The sequence below is a fragment of the Elephantulus edwardii genome, unplaced genomic scaffold (assembly GCF_000299155.1).
Source record: "Elephantulus edwardii isolate Elephantulus edwardi_28Jun2011 unplaced genomic scaffold, EleEdw1.0 scaffold00039, whole genome shotgun sequence".
In the NCBI taxonomy this organism is placed as follows: domain Eukaryota; kingdom Metazoa; phylum Chordata; class Mammalia; order Macroscelidea; family Macroscelididae; genus Elephantulus; species Elephantulus edwardii.
The window spans coordinates 10916505-10924342 of record NW_006399789.1 but is presented as its reverse complement, the minus strand read 5'-3'; positions in this window follow the sequence as shown (position 1 = coordinate 10924342).

Here is a 7838-nt window from a genome sequence, read left to right as displayed (position 1 = left end):
ACTGTTCTGTAGTTTCCACACTCAGTTGGGTCACCCTTCTTTGGGATGGGAGGGCTGTTAGGAGAACAAAAAAGCTCCTCCTAGAGAGGGTGAAGCCAGGCTGCTCCTTGGAGGCAAGGATTCTGAAGCTCCATCTGACATACTCTGGACATGTTGCAAGGAGGAACCAGTCCTTGGAGAGGGACATCATGCTTGGGAGGGTGGAGGGACAGCGCAAGAGAGGAAGCCCCTTGATGAGGTGAATTGATTCAGTGACTGGGACAATGGGGGTAAATGTGTCAGAGACAGTAAGATCTGCATGGGATAGAGCAGGGGTTAGGGCTATTGATCATAGGGTCGCTACGAGTTGCAGGCCATGCCAACAGCACATGCCAACAACAAACAACAATAATGTAAATACAAAAGAAGGCTTTTCAGCTAATTTTTTTTAAAAAGACTTCTTATTTCTGAGTTACTTTTCTTTCCTTTTTAATAACAGAACAGAACAGTAACAGAACTAGCAACTAGAACTACAGTAACAGAAACTAGCATAAAAACTATTGTTTTACAGAAGTTTTTATATAAAATATTATTTTTTGAGGGTAGTCAAAAGATTATAATTCAGGTTAGTAGCAGAATACCATCAGGATGTTGTTGTTATATGTTGTCGAGTCGTTTGTAACTCATAGTAACCCTATGTACAACAGCCCTAAACCCTTCTCTATCCTGTGCCAATCGCATTGCCTCTGACACACCCATCCCGATTACCCCAGTCACTGAATCGATCCATCTCATAGAGGGTCTTCCCCTCTTGCACCGTCTCTCCACCCTCCCAAGCATGATGTCCCTCTCCAAGGACCTGTCCCTCCTTGCAACATGCCCAAAGTATGTCAGACGAAGCCCCAGAATCCTTGCCTCCAAGGAGTAGCCTGGTTTAACCCTCTCCAGGATGAATCTGTTTGTTTTCTTGGCAGTCCCTGGTACATTCAGTACTCTTCTCCAGCACCACAGCTCAAAGGCGTCAATTCTTCTATCCTCCCTAGTCATTGTCCAACTCTCTGATGCATAACACGTGTTTGCAAAGACCATGGCCTGTATCAGACACACCTTAGTCTCCAGAGAGACACCGTTGCTCTTGAGTACTTTAGAGAGATCCCTAACAGCAGACTTTCCCATCGCAATACGTCTTTTGATTTCCTGACTGCTGGTGCCAAGAGTGTTGACCGTGGAGCTGAGCAAACTGAAGCTGTGAATAATCTCAATCTCTACACCATCCATCCTGATGCTATTAATTGGTCCAGTGGTGAGAATCTTTGTCTTCCTGACATTGAGCCTCAGTCCATACTGAAGGCTGCAATCTTTGACCTTCTGCAGCAGGTGCTTCAGATCCTCCTCAGTTTCAGCAAGCAGGGTTGTGTCATCTGCATAACGCAGATTGCCATCAGGATAGCAACTGAAATTAAGTCAGCTTTGAGTCTCACATCTTTAGGCCAGTGTCATAAAGCTCTCAATGCTCCTGGTTATGGCTCTCCGCCTCCCCTCAGTCTTCTTAATAAACATGGGCAAGGGTTCTTAGCTCTAGTTCCAGGGTGGTAGGTAGTAACCCGAGGTCAGCTGTGTCTCATGTCAGCTCTCTTGTCCTCTGTTTCCACCACAGCTGTTCTTGCTATAAGTCTAGTTGGAGTGAGAATCTCTGATCCTGAAGGACACCCACTGAGTGCCTGCTTCTTCCTTGCTACATAAAATATTCTTATTCCAGATTGCAACTTCTATGTTTCTTTTTAATTTTTACCTTTTTTTCTAGAAATCCAGTTTGTCATGTTAGATCAAGATTATGTATTTCATATATTAACAATAGAATAATAATAATACGTGGAGCTCTGGTGGCCTGTGGTAAGAAACTGTATTGTAATTCCAAATGCATGCAGTTCCAATTCTTCAGCTGCTTCATGAGAGAAGGATAGGCAATCCCCTCTCATGTAATTTACTTCCTCTGAAAACCTGCTTGGGGTTTTGGGGAGGGGGAGTGGTCATCTATGAGTCAGCACACAACAATATTAAAGATAGTTAAAATTTTAAAAATAAACAAATAAATAAGTAATGCCTCTGGAACCGCAGCGTGTAGGGTATACACTTACAGAAGATAGTTTCTAGGACAAAGATGTCGTTACAGAAGACAATCAGCTGAACATTTCTTCCTATCTCAGATCTAAGATTCCCTGTGACACGCCCATACTGTTTCTCGTATCTTATCATCCAATTTTTCTCCATTGTCTTCACTTTATGAGTTATACCTTCTGACCTTTTCCAATATAAGTTGGGCTGGACATTCCTTAGCTCTTGTTAAGTCCACTTTGCTTTAATCAACCTCATCAATAAGAAAAGGAGTAAAACGGGCATCACATCTAGGAAGCCAGGCTGAGGTGGGGGCGGGGGGAGTTGGATTGTGATGGGGATGCTTCCATGTTAATATGTGTATCCCAGCCACATGTTGTTCTGGAGATCACAAAACAAAACCACTGTGATGTTCAAATGATAATAACGAAGATGCTTCCTTACCAGAGATTGGTGGTATTGTCACCAGATGTTTCTGTTCTCAACTTACTGAGATCGGATTGTCTTGTCATCTCAGTTCTGCTTTGTCTTGTCCTTTTCTAAACTGTACTTCTGTAAAATCAAAATGTGCATCATTGTTTCATAAGGATTTAAGCCAATTGCTGTGCACTCACAAAGGAAATGAAAGAAAGTGTGATCCAAATTTTGTATGCAAGCCTGAATGAAAGAATTAAAAAAAAAAATTCAGTGTGTTCTCTTTCTTGCAGCATGTTCCACACTGATGTTTGGATTGTGACAGGCTCCCCAATCAATCTGCTCTTCTTTATTCTCCTCCCACCTTCACCAACAGCACTGCCTTTTGTCTCATGATGGCTCCGGCTCAGACCTTAGATACAACTTTAGTTTCTCCTTTTGCCTCAGATCTCAAATCCAATTTAGGACAATCTGTCTGTTCTACCTTCTAAACGCTAGGTTAACCTGACTCCCTTCATTCTCTACACCATGGGCCACCAGGAGAATAAATAGGTTTATCCATGAGAAGGTGAAACCAAGTTTCTCCTTGGAAGCTAGGACTTTAAAGCTCTGTCTCACATACTTGGGCATGTGGCCAGGAGGGACAGTCTTTGGAGGACATCATGCTTGGAAGGATAAAGAGACAGCACAAGAAAGGAAGACCTCAGATGAGATGGATTGATACAGTAACTGGGATAATGTGGGTATTTGGTGTCAGTGAGACATGGTCAGGACAGGGCAGGCTTCAGAGTCGTTGCTCAGAGAATCGCTGGTGACTTGATGGCACATAATAACAACAACAACTGCTGACCCTTAGGGAACTTTGGTAGCCTAGTTAGTGGTAAGGACTGTGCTGTCACCTGAAGGTATGCATCCAACCAACACCTGCTCTGAGGGAGAAAGTTGGGCCATCTCCTCCCCTGTGATTTATTGAAAACTCATTGGCAGATCAGCTATGAGTTTGTTCCAACTTGATGATTGTTGTTATGTCCACTACAACTCACTATGAATAATGGCTTTGAATCTTTCCCTATTCTGAACTAACCTCGCCTTCTCTGACACACCTAATCCCACTGCCACAGTCACTGTGTCAATCCATCTCATCCAGGATCATCGTCTTCTATGCTGACCCTCTATCCTTCCAAGCATGGTGTTCTACTCCAAGGACTGGTCCCTTTAGGCAACATGCCATAAATAGGTGAGCTAAGAGCTTCAAGATACTTTTCTCCATGGAGCAGACTTGTGTCACCCCCTCAAGACCAACAAGTGCTGATTCTCTAGGCCAAACTGGCTTCTTGTCTTGCAGCCTTCTAACTTGCTTTCTTGGTCTCTTCTAGTCCTTATTTACATAGAATCCAGAATTGGGGGAAATATGAAACAAATCTAAAAATCATCACGATGACCAGACTTATTGATCTGATAAAGATTGGTAAAACTCTCAAGACTAAAACCTTTAATCATCCTTTGAAATGAATAAAACTCACTCCTGTGGTTCAGGGAATCTCCCTCCACTCTGGAAGTCAGCTGGCCAACTTGCAGGGTGACTGGCATCTCCATGCCAGCTCCTCTTGGTGGCAGTCAGGCAAGGGAAGTTTCTGGTGTCTTTTTCATTGTGTGCTACTCTTCTTTTTGCCCTTCAAAGGTGGGTGAGCGTCCCTGACCCTTAGAGTAAGGGTAAGTAAGGGTGGGGTGGAGCCTGTGGAGCCTGCTCCGGGCACTAGTTTAAAATCCTGTAGGGCTCCAAGCTCTGCAGGCCTTGGGCCAGCCTTTGTTTTGGTGAAACATTCTTCTAGGTAGTATAACACTTGTCTCTGTCCACTTGCAGTACTGAGGTAACTCGTGGTGCTGTGAAGCCGAACACTGTGACACTGATGAATCAAATGTGAGAATGGTTACCCATGGTGGACAGTGTTTGGTGCAGCTCCCCAATTCAAACAAGCTTAGAAGCAGAAGTGGCATCACTTCCATAATAGCTTGCCTCCAGAAACCCTTTGAACCTTGAGAAAGGACAAAATTTATACAGGTGTCCAGGTCTTCCATTCATAGGGTCACTATGAGACACCTATGACTTGACGACACTTAACAACAACTTGTGAACAACTTTCAGCCAAATAATATACCTGTTAAGTTGAACAACAATATCAAGGAGACACTAATTCCTAAGAATTATCATTTACATCAAGTCAAAAAGTAGCATTTGAGTGAAATAATTTAGTCACAAAATGACAAATACTGCCATAATGTCACTGTTGTAAAGGGGGACTGACATTGGGGTTGGGGAGAAACTAAGAAAACGGGGGATAAAAAATGTATACAGAATTGAAACAGATGAGGGGCAGAATTGTTTAAAGGGGAAATATGGTGAGCTCTGGTGGCCTAGTGGCAAGAAGCTGCACTGCAATCCCAGAGGTTTGAGGTTCGAATCCACTAGATGATCTACTGGAGAAAAAAGAACAATCTCCTATTGCACCAGTCAACCAGTCAGATCTGATTTGATAATACACACACACAAACATACACAAATAATAATTAAAAAGTATTAAAGAAATAAGAGATATATGATTAGTAGGAGTGGAATCCACTTCCGTAATAGCTTGCCTCTAGAAACCCTATGAACCTGGAGAGAGGATGAGAGACACTCAAGCACTGAGGACTCTCCTTCATAGGGTCGCTATGAGTCGCCTGTGACTCGATGGCACTTAACAACAACAACAAGAGTCCAGAATGAAAGCTGCAGAGTGGAGTGGACTGGGTCAGAGAGAGGATTGTATAACAATGAAAGAATTATTTTTTTTACTCTTCAAAGAGAAAAGTTAACTTGGGGGGAGGGATGGCCAGGGAGGAAAGTGTGCAACAATGAATGAATGGAAATCCAAAGTCTCTGTAAACTTTCATTAAAATTAATAAAAAAAGGGAGGGGATGAAAACGGGAGAGAGGAAAAAAAAAAAGAGTAGCATTTGCTCAAGGAGAAAGCCCAGAAGGCAGGAAAGGGAAAAACAGAAGGCTTAATGGAATGAGATCACAGGAAATCAGAGGAAAGAGTGCAGTTAGGCTGTGGGTATTGTGATGCTGAGAAACAAAAGTTGTAACTGTTGAAGGGAAAACCAATTAGCTTTGCAAACATTCACCTGAATATTGTTGCTGTGTACTATGGAGTCAGAACCACCCATGGCTGACCCTCTGGGGGTTTTCAGAGGCAGTTAATCACATGGGATTAACCCACACTTCTCTCATGGAGCAGCCTCAAACCCCATACCTTTGGGAGTGCAGCACAGCTTCTTGCCTCAAGACCACCAGAACTTCCTTGAAAAGAAATATTTATTTGAATTCACATAAAAAAGAAAGCTTAGGTATTATACATTTATTAAAAAAGAAATGCAACATAAAATCCTCACACTTGAACCAATAGATAAAATAATGATAAATGGAAAGAAGATTTTTGTTATCAAGAATTTTATTTCTCTTGGATCCCAAACAAATGCCAATAGAAGTCAATAGACTTATTCCACAGGACAAAGCTGCTGCCTAGGATCTCTTTAAAGTACTGAAGAGCAAGGATGCCACTTTGAACCCCAAGGTGCGCCTAGCTCAAGCCATGATGCTTTTCATTTGTCTCATTTGCATGTGCAAACTGGAAAGTGAATAAGGAAGACGGGAAAAGAATGAATGCATTTGAGCTGTGGTGCGGGCAAAGAATATCGAGGAGATCACAGACTGACAAGAGAAAGAAAAGAAAAATCTGTCTTGAAAGAACACTCAGCTCCTGCCAAGTCAGCCAGTGCTCTTTACAAGCAAAATGGAAAGACTTCCTCTCACATACATTGAGCATGTTATCAGGAGAGTTGAGTCCCTGGAGAAAGACTCAATGTTTGGTGTAGTGGAGGGTCAGTGAAGAAGAGGTGGACTATCAATGACATGGAATGACACAGTGACTGCAACATGTGCTTACACACAACAGAGATTGTGAGGAAGACCCAGGATCAGGTGGCATTTCCTTCTGTTGTCTATTGGGTCACTGAAGGTAGGAACCGAATTGATACGACCTAACAACACCACCTCGGAAGCAGGAGTGGCATCCACTTTCATAAATAGCTTGCCTCCAGAGACCCTAGGAACCTGGAGAAAGGATGAAAGTTGCTCACGCAAGTGTCGAGGACTTTTGTTCATAGGGTCACTATGAGTTGCCTATGACTCGATGGTACTTAAAAACAACAACAACACAAATAGCAACCAAACCCAGCCATTGGAGATCGGTTGGTTTCTCTCTGAGACATCTTAACAGTCTCCAGTGAAATCAATGGCAGGTAAGGGCATGAAGTGTTCCTCACACATCTTCTCTTCTTGGCACATGCTACCGTGAAAGCAAGTCTTTAAAACTATGCCATTATAAGCAGCTTTTAGCTAGCTGGCACAACCACAGCGATACACCTCTTCTTATAAAATCAGTGCCAACTTTGTGTGAAAGGTTAATAAGAGGCAGGTGTGACAGCATTTTAGCAGCAGGATTTAATTCATCTAATCAGGTGAGTTCATTAAGTGGTGGGACTAGAATTTATTGGAGCTGTAAAGCAAGGAAGGATATAAGCGGCTGTGCTCATCAGATTTATTTGGTCCCCTAGTTCATGAAAGGATAATAAAGCCCACACAATAACTCTAAGCAAATCACTTAGCTTGAGCACCATTCATTTTAACAATAAAACATTACTGCTGACAGCTCTTACGATGATTAACCATCCTTATCCTGCAGATGGAAATCGTTGAGGCCTGTGCAAGTAGCCTGTGGAACAAGGTCTCCTGATTAGAGTGTTTCAAATGCTAACTACCTCCTTCTGGAGTGTGCACTCTTGATCAGAGACAAACATTTCAAATGTCAAGTAATTTATCCTGGAATATTAATGCTGCAGACATAGAACGTACTGACCAAGATGAGATATTTAAAGAAACATGACAAACTACGGAAAATCTCCATGAGAAGGCCAACTCTAGGACGTGTGTGGGTAAGTTGACAGGTTGGATGGAGAATCTTGCCACAGTGAATACTAAAAAGATGACTTAAAGTCCTAGCACTTGTCAAAGGAAGAAGTCCAAGAGTGCTTTACTGCATTCCACTTTTTGGTGGTCCTATCTTTATTTTCTTTATTTCATCAGAGCTTCAACTTTGAGACTAGGAAGAAAGGCCGTGTTTTTCTACTCACAATTCTTAATTTGTGGAAGAAAGCTCTGTTTTCTAAGAACTATGTTCTTCTGCCACCACTTACGTAATGGTTTTTTATATTGTAGAGGCTTGAAT